Genomic DNA, 9,858 nt, shown 5'->3' on the forward strand with positions numbered 1-9,858 from the left:
ATAACCCAATGGCTTACCCTGATTGCATAGTTATCAGCGTAAGAGATACTTGTCAGGTCCTTAAATGATAAAGGGTTGTTCATGTCTCTGAACTCCTAGTTTGAGGTATGACATGGTACCTTTATGAATTAACAGTGAATCTTTGATTCTAGATTGCAACTTACTCTAAGATACAAAAGTTTAAACCACTTCTTGTTAATGAGTTAAACTGTTAATGATTCACACTGATTTCACCTCAGCGTGACTGAAACAATCCATTCTCTCCTTTATCATCTTAACAGAGCTTGATGATTCATTGTGTAAAACCACACACTGGTAAAAGTTCAAAAGTCTGTGCCGATAAGTATATCATTGTTCATGATATATTACATGCACCTATCCATTCTTGCCATTTTTCTTCTAATAAAAGAGATTTCTGATTCAATGTATGACACCACACGCTGATGAGATCTCGAAATACTATTTCAGTAACTGGTAGTTTAAGCCTACGCTATCAGGAGACATCACAATCTTACTAGACTACAAGTTGAAACTCTATTCTGCTCGAAGTTAGCTACTGATGTCAAAAGGGGGAGAGAATCTTGGTAAAACTGAATCTCGCTGAAGAAATAGTGCTACTAGAACTGCAGAAAAGTACATTCTAAGGGGGAGTCGAGTCAAGATGATCAAGATGATGTCAATGTTCTCAGCTCAGCTCAAGCTCATTATCTATTCGCCCGTTGTCTGATGCAATTCATAAATGTTTGATCAGTCATTCATCTTCTCAGGGGGGAGCACAAACTAAAAGCCTTCCGCATTCCACTTATATATAAGAAGACGTTTAGTCTTGACATCATCAGATAGGGGGAGATTGTAAGATCACACCTTTTGATTAGATGAGTCGAATACATGACAATCTGATCTATCAGCGTCAACATCTGCACATTGTCAGCGCCAACGTATAAAGTTTATCATCGTTAACTTACAATATAGTTATCTGATTGTAATTCTGTGTATATTAGTTAATGATATAGATAAATATATAATAGATCACAGATCCGGTATCTTGTGATATGATCGGTTCTTAGTATAGATTAGATACAACCACGTCAATCATGAGATATACATGTATAGATTAGTATATATACAACATTACGGAAAACCCTAATGTTGTGGTGGTTGTGGTCATGATAGTTTTTTATTGTGGCTCTGTGTCAATTGTCTTTGTGACAAACTCGTCTTCTTGGTGAAGACAAAACCTCTTTTCTTTGTGAAATGAACAATTTGGAGAACTTCTGTGCTATTTACTTTCTGTTGATTATTTTGCTTAGATTAGTTTTATGTTTCTTATTCATACTTGAAGTGTATCCGATCATCACAAACCTTTAGGAAGCACCGCTAGGAACCAAATATTAGGAGGGAACTTAATGTTTACTAATGTGATTTTGATGTAAACGCACTAATAAATGGTTGTTAATGCAGTTTTATAGAAACTGCATCAACAAATATATTTGATGGTGCGATTTCGTAATTTATTAGTACGAAAATAATTTAATGATGCGGTTTAATGCTACTACCACATTAAAAAAAAAAAAAAAACAAAACCTATCACACTATTAAATAGGTTTTGTAGTAGTGTGTGTATAATTTTCATACGTCGGTTCTCATTAATTGAAACAATATATAGTACAAATACATGGATAAGGCCTGAAACAAATACATGGGCTGGATGATACAAAAGAATAATACATTGAAGTATTCTAGACTATCAGACGAAGGGTGTACAAATATATAAAAACTACAACATTACACAGATTCTTTTGCAACATAAATTAAACACAACACCATCTTTAATTGTAAGGAGATCAAGAATGTATGTCATTTGCTGCTCTCTCGTTAAGTATATTCACACCAATGTATCGACCTAACATCATAAGTGTAGCCTGAGGATTTGTTCCCGGTGAGTTGAAGAACGTTGAAGCATCAACCACTCGTAAAGAATCAACTCCGATGACTTTCAAATGACTATCAACCACCTTGTTAACCAAGCATCCACCATGGATATGCCAAAATGTTGACAATGATTCACGACAGAAAGTCGCAATGGAATCCATATCGGATGGATCTTCAGGTAATGATGGCCCAAGATATTTGAAATCCTTTCCACCAAAGATGTCACTAAACTTGTATTCTTCCATTGACCGAGTTTCCAAAAACTTTCGAAGTACTTCAACAGCGTTACCACATTGTAATATATCTTCGGCGTGAGAGTAGTAATTAAAACGAACACTTGGGCTAACGTGCACATCATATGGTGATATTAGATGTAGTGAACCAGTTGACAACGGTCTTGTAACCTTTCCACCAATAATTACTATACTTAAGTTAATTAAAGGCGGAAGTGAACCCAAGAATGGTATAAAGTTTATCGAAGGTGTAAGTCGAGGGACTACAGAAGACTCGATGTATGGGCCACTTTTTGCTATCCCAACCACCCTTACTCCTACATCAGGTAATATGACTGGGACCAAAAGATTAACTCCTGTGCGTGGATTATCAGCCATGAACTGCCCCACAAACGGATGATCGCTAACAACTGGAATATTCAAAGACGAAAGATATGAAACTGGTCCGAGACCACTCACTAGCAAAAGTTGTGGACTTCCTAGAGCCCCAGCACTCAAAATCACTTCTCCGTTTTTTCTTACATGGACTTCATGATTCGTCCCCTTTGAATCATGGTATGTCACTCCAGTAGCCGCTATTCCTCATGAAACCAACGCAAATATTTAGAGTCGATACTTTAGTTTATAGTATTTAGAAACTAACTAGCTTCTTAACATAATCTATTCAGTTTTACAAGATCAATATATAAGACGAAAAGGTGAAAATTTTGTTACCTAATGAGTTAGAGGTGGAGAAGATGATCCGATCAACTGTTGCATGGACTACCACTTTTAAGTTTTCAGGGTTTGCTTTATTGAGTAGCTCAACTGCTCCATGTCGTCTCCCAGAATCATCAAATGTCGAACCACTAATCTTGGTGCCTTGAAGGTGGTCGAGGGTGAACCCGTTTGCAGGATCAACTCCTGATTCTAGTAACGCATTCAACGTGGAAGCTTGCCACCTACCTAATTGATCGGGACGAGTTACAATACTATCTTCTACCTACTCATAGGCTCTTTCAACAGCACTGGTGTCCCATTCTATTCCTGAATTTTTGTAGAAGTAGTCATCAGCTCTCGAGTAGAACCCGAAATTGATCATACTAGTACCTCCCAATACCCTCCCTCTTGTATTTAGTACACCATCTTCAGAGATGAAGTTTTGAGCGGGTGAATCTTTATTATTTGCAGTTAGTAGGGTAGTTAAGGAGTTATTTTCATATAAAACATTCGGATCTAAATTGGCTACACCACCTCGCTCAAGAAGAAGTACCGAATACTTTTCAGATAAAGTGGCAGCTAACGGGCAACCTGCTGTCCCCCCTCCAACAATGATGTAATCGTATTCTTGTTCTGGAGAGAATTCGGTGGCTTCGTATGTCAACCCAAGGTATGTTTCATCTGCATACGCAGGAGGTGAATCACAATATTTTATCAAAAGTCATTAAGTGAGTATGCATAATTTCCGTATCCATTTCGGGATCCTGACTCTGTGTGTGTGTGAGAGAGAGAGAGAGAGAGAGAGAGAGAGAGAGAGAGAGAGAGAGAGAGAGAGAGAGAGAGAGAGAGAGAGAGAGAGAGAGAGAGAGAGAGAGAGAGAGAGAGAGAGAGAGAGAGAGAGAGAGAGAGAGAGAGAGAGAGAGAGAGAGAGAGAGAGAGAGAGAGAGAGAGAGAGAGAGAGAGAGACTTGCCTGGAGGAGATTCTGGGTGTAAAAAGCATACCACTAACTGTAATCCGATGCAGAATATGAGAAAAGCGAGTGCCGCATCTTGCATTACTTGAGTATTCGTTATTATGATATTGTTTAGGAGAAAAAAAGAGAAAGATAGCGAGATACAGAGAAGAGGGAGTAATTGGACCAGATATAGGGTAGATTAGCCAACAAGTCTGCAAAGAGATTGCCACTTGGAAATTGCAATTAAGGCTGTGGGGTATGTCACGAGTGGCTTATATGCGAAAAGAAGGACACGTGGATGTTTTACCATTTCACAACCAACTCATCAGTGTGTTGAAATGGTTTCACTCGTGGGTTCGTGGTCAATAAAAAAAAAAAAAAAAAAAAAAAAAGAAGAAGAGGACGGATGTTGCTGCCATTTTCCTACTGGGTGTCTTTCTCCGTCTTCATGGAGACGCCGCAGTCAAACCACTAGACATTGGGACTGTGTTCTCGCATCTCTTGGACTGCCACATAGACTTTCACACATGAATCCACCCTCCACTCCAAATAGCCTTATTAATTATCATGATGAAACTTAAACCATCCCAACCATACAAAAAGTACAATTTCTAATATCTTTTTTCATATGTAAAGTTGTTTCTAAAATATTAACTTTATTTATTTATGTATATACTTTTTTATAAAAACTTTATAAAAACTATTATAGAACTATAACTAATATAATTATTTGCATATTATTAATTTGACTTTTTATTTCTTTATTTATATTTTTTATAAAAACTTAGAAAAAAACTAATATAAAATAATAACTAAATTAATTATTTATATATTATTAAGACAAAATTGCAAAAATTGTCCATGTGGTATGCATTTTTTTGGGGTTTTAGTCCAAACCCCAATTTTTTTGGGTTCGTGGTCCTTTTGAGCTAGTTTCATTGCGAATTTGGTCCCTCTGTAAACTAAAATGACTTTAATACCTTGGGTATTTATTTTCAATTTCTAAAGTCATTTTTTAAAGTTTTAATAATTATTTATTCATTTTAATAATTAAAAAAATGAAAAGTCTCTCTCTCTTCGTTGCTTTTCATCAGAACTCAAAAATTCCATACAAAACCCAGGTAGAAGATGGTGAATTCAAATTCATTTATGACTTGGAAGTTCTCCCCCTCTCTGTTTCTCGCTCCATGTATCTCACCCCACAAAGGATTTCAGGGCTTCAAATCGTTGAGTTTCAGAAGGCAATCGGAAATCGTGAAGGCAATTGAACCCCCACAGGGTCCTATCAAAACCTTCCTCCCCAAACCCCTTTAGTTAAACCCTTTTTCGATTTAATGCTTCCCTTTTCTCTGTTCATTTTTTTTTGTATATAATCTCTTTTCCCTATTCTCTGATGAATTCTTCCCCCTTCAATGATTTGTGGAATTCGTTGTTGTTGATTGCTCTTCATCTTTAAAGCTATTGTTACAGAGATTTCGAAGTCCGATAATAAAATTAATTGGGTTTTAAACTTTAGGGTTTTGTTCTTTTTTCCTCCTATCCTTTTCAATTCCATAGTTCTGGACTTTAAGGAATTCGCAATTCAACCCATGAAGATTATACATCCCCCGATTTCTCTCCCTTACTTACATCAAGTTCTGTTCTTTTTATCCTCCGAAAAGCTCTCCAGATCGTTTCTCAACTTGTTCAACATCAGATTATCGATCGAGGAAGTCGATTTGGATCTCTGGACTTTTGTTTCTGAATCAGGCGCAAATTCTTTCTTTCCACAAATATAGACAACATATGTGATGTTTGGGTCGGTTTGCTTGACAGTACAATTCATGACTTCGAATTCGAGGTTGGGGTGGTCGGATTTGGCAGGTAGATCAATGTTCCTCATCTTTTTCTAAGGTCTCAATTAGTTGGAAATTGGAGAAATAACAAGGTCTGATGGAAGCACACACAAGCAGGAGATGTAAATACCCCTAAATCAATATGTCATTGAATCCCTCTCAGGTCCCCAAACCGAAGATTATCATACAAATATCCGGTAATGACTCGGTGGAAAGAAATCTAAAAAAGAGGAAAGAAATAAAGGTGTTAAGAAGGAGTGTGGTGGGTTGCTCCAGAAATGAAAATAAGTGTTTGTTCTTGAGTTCTTGAAAACCCAGAAATATTGGGTCGATGGTGTGTGTGGAGAGAGAGAGAGAGAGAGAGAGAGAGAGGGCCTACTTATTTTTTAATTTTTTAAATAAATAAATGAATATAAGATTTTAGAAAAAATGAAAGAAAAATAGAAAATAAATACCCCAATGACATTATAGTCATTTCAATTTACCGAGGGACAAAAAACGCAACGAAACTACCTCAAAATGACCAATAATCCAAAAAAATCATGGTTTGGACTAAAACCCCAAAAAAATGAATACCACATGGACTATTTTTGCAATTTTATCTATTATTAATTCAAATTAGATGCTATTTCACATTTGTTAAATAGGAAAGCTATATTTAAAACACATTTTTATATTATAAATAATTTAATGTCAATTTTACACAACATAATATTAAAATGAATAATTATTATATTTAAATCATGTCGATTCTTAAAAAAGCGCGGTGCTCGAAAAAATGCAACATATAATTCCTTGAGAATAAGAAAACCACCACAATAACCGTTATATATATATATATATATATATATATATATATATATATATATATATATATATATATATATATATATTCTGATTTTTTTTTAAAAATAATATACTGTAAATACCGGATAATGAAAGAAAATGGTTGTCTAGTAATGGTGTATCCGTGTCGGTTCAACAAGCAATTAACGGCCTGAAAACTTCTAAATTTAACAGAAAAACGTAAACGTAGTTAAGCAAGGGCGACCTTTGAGTCAAAAACAACACGTAACGAGTAGAGACCTCTAAAACGACATATCCCAGGAAAAGTGTAACACCTGTTTCAGGTATTATTTAATTTTCTAAATTTTAGGGTTTTATTGTAATATCGTAAATTTTCAACAAATTTTTCATTTCAAACACAATAAAACATATGTCACATTTCCTCAAAATCACAAGTAACAATTTATCAACACATTTTTATTTAAAATTGTTTATCACAAATCCAGGATCCTCCAAACATAACTCTTTCTCTCGTGTGTAAAATCGAGTCGGCGCCTTCCCGATATCATAAAAAGTACCTGAAACACATATCACAAAACACAGTAAGCACGAAGCTTAGTGAGTTCGCCAAAATATCACACATATCTCAGCAGCCTCTCATGGCTATACTCAGATAAGACCCTCCGGTCAATGCGTCTCAGTGGGACCCTCCGGTCCCATACTCGGGTAGACCATCCGGTCCTAACTTAGTAGCTCAGAATAATACGCAACATAAATCACATAGACATAATGCAGGATATCAAAATTCTCAATATAAGCATATAAGACACCTTGGTCACACAAAGGTACCACTCATGGTAAGTATAGTAAGAAGACTCACCTCGAAAGCTAACAAGTAATAATCGCGCACACGGAAATCTCGAATTAGCCTCCACCTAACAATAGGATAAATATTTCTAATTAATACTCTATTCAAACTCAATATATCAAAAGGCTGCCCCCCCCCTCTCTAGCTCTTGGATTGGGTAAAAGAACATTTTACCCCTCCATGGTCTCCATTACTCATGCATGACCAAACCCTAAAGTCAACAGAAGTCAAACTCGAGTCAACAGTCCATGTTTGACCCTACTCGGCGAGTGCATCTATGTGACTCGTCGAGTCCCATTATGTTTCTTCTGTCATATCGCGAAAATCCACCTTGACTCGTCGAGTTGTCTCGCCAACTCGCCAGGTCACCCATGCCCAGACTCATCGGGGAAAAACCCCAGCCGACTCGTCGAGTCAGCTCATAGACTCGGCGAGTCCCTTCAATCTGATTTCTCATTCAGATGATTCAAAGCGGCTCTACCACTCCAAACACTGGATCTAGCATCCCAATACTCCATTGTTACATAAGGCTTCGATATTTACGTTCATGCATGGTAGTTTTGCTCCAACATACCAAAACATGCTCTCACAATGTGTTAATCACAATATCCTTCATATGGGTGAATAAAGTTGGGACCTTTGGACTCTAGGGACCTCACAAGGTAAAGATCTGAGGTCTAAACCTCAAGACAACTCTGTAAGCTCGAAGTCCCAAATAAAGGTCGTATAAACCCTAACCTTCCAAAATCATGAGATCTAACCATAAAAATGATAAAGGCATGAACTTTTCACCTTTTACAAAAGCTCTTGGATGAATAGCAACAGATCTAATAGCCTCTTCTCGTTCCTTGCTTGAAATCCTTCTATTATCTTCCAAAGATGCACCAAAATACTCAATATTAGCTCAACACTCTCTCTTTTAGATCAAAGGGCGATTAGGGTTTCTCTCAGTGAAGTTGGGCAGCTCATGAGCCGCAAATGAGGCTATAAGTGTCCTTAAATAGGTCCCGAACCCGGGGATTTTGGGTTTCATTGCACAGCACCAACTCGGCGAGTCCGCTCTCTGACTCGTCAAGTCCACTCATTAATCCCACGTAGTCAACTCGACTCTACTCGACGAGTTGGACTCACAACTCATCGAGTAGCTCAATAAACCCCAAAAATAAACACATAATTAATATACCTAGGATTCTGGATGTTACATTTGTTCTAGGACTCGACGAGTTGGGGAGCTCCAACTCGTCGAGTAGAGGTCATTTATGCGGACGCGGGATTTCGGATCTACTCGACGAGTCTGAAGGCCCCGACTCGATGAGTAGGCACTGTAAAGAGAAACCCTCACTTTTAGAGATTTGTACCATATTTAAAGAACTTATGGCTCATTTGCAGCCTCTTCCATCGTTCTTACAGCCCAAAGAAACCCTAGTTCGAGCCTTGCACCTTCTTGAGTGAGAGAGAGAGAGAGCCTTTGATTGTGATTTTAGTGTGGTTGTGAAGGATTTTGGAGCTTGAAGAAGAAGGAGCAAAGAGAGAAGCAGTAGATTCGACATCTACTCTGTATTGGCGACCATCTTGAGGTATAAAGTCACTGTCTTGACCTTTAGTTCCATAGATCTCATTTCATGGAAGTAAATGGTCACTTTTGGTGCAAAAAGGATGTCATACTCGGATTTGGACTTGTCACAAGGATATGGTTCTAGATCTGGACACCTCTAGGTCTTCAATGACATAAAGTTCCCCACTTAATCCAACTTACGCCCTTTCTATGCACTAAAACCTTGTAGGAACCTTAGTTTTAGTGTTTTAGCCTTGTGAGGCCTTGCATACACGTAAAGTTTGCAACTTTAAATGGTAACTACACTAAAATGAGTTGGATCTGAAGTTTGGGACCTTGGATCCCACTGGAAAGGATTGAACACAAAAAGAGCTTAAGGGACTCGACGAGTTGCTTAGCGAACTCGACAAGTCGCGTAGGGTTTACCCGTTTTTGGGAATGTGATTGATTTCGGTGAGGGATTAGGGTTTTTGGTCTGCATGAGTTTTCGGTCTTCTGAACATTGAAGGAACTCGATGAGTTACTCAGGTGACTCGGCGAGTTGACTCGGGATTTCAGATGTATGGACAATGAAGGAACTCAACGAGTTAATGGATGCACTCGACGAGCTGAGGTCAACATGGATTGTTGACCTTGACTGATGACCTTGACCTTGACCAGGGTTGACCTTGAAGGTATTTATGGTATTTCGGGACTGTGACAAGTTAATCACATGATGATTATAGGCAGTTGAATTGGAGTTGTGCGTTGGGATTTATCTGCTCTTATCTTGTCAGTTCAACATTCACGAGAGGTGAGTCTCCTCACCATACCAATGGGTCTAAGGTACCAACGTGGGGCCATTATTTGTTATGTGACATGCTAGTTGGTTATGCGATATGTAGTATGCTAGTTGTGATTGTTGTATTTGATGGGTTTTAAGTACTATAACACTCCTATGGTGCACATACAACCCTAATGCCTTGGATCTAAGTTTTCTCTAGTTATACATGCA

General features: G+C 37.7%; 1 pseudogene across 1 annotated transcript; it reads right to left on the bottom strand.

Annotated features, from left to right (window-relative positions):
- Positions 1-1,629: 1,629 nt before the first annotated feature.
- On the bottom strand, positions 1,630-3,965 carry LOC145126330 (sinalpyl alcohol oxidase Nec3-like; annotated as a pseudogene). The gene is made up of 3 exons (XR_013716407.1): positions 3,836-3,965; positions 2,880-3,545; positions 1,630-2,740 (listed from the first exon to the last, which is right to left on the bottom strand). The product of XR_013716407.1 is annotated as a sinalpyl alcohol oxidase Nec3-like (transcript).
- Between the last annotated feature and the right edge of the window lie 5,893 nt (positions 3,966-9,858).

Source organism: Lactuca virosa, chromosome 7 (genome assembly GCF_052849685.1).
Source record: "Lactuca virosa cultivar CGN04683 chromosome 7, Lactuca_virosa_CGN04683_v6, whole genome shotgun sequence".
NCBI lineage: Eukaryota > Viridiplantae > Streptophyta > Magnoliopsida > Asterales > Asteraceae > Lactuca > Lactuca virosa.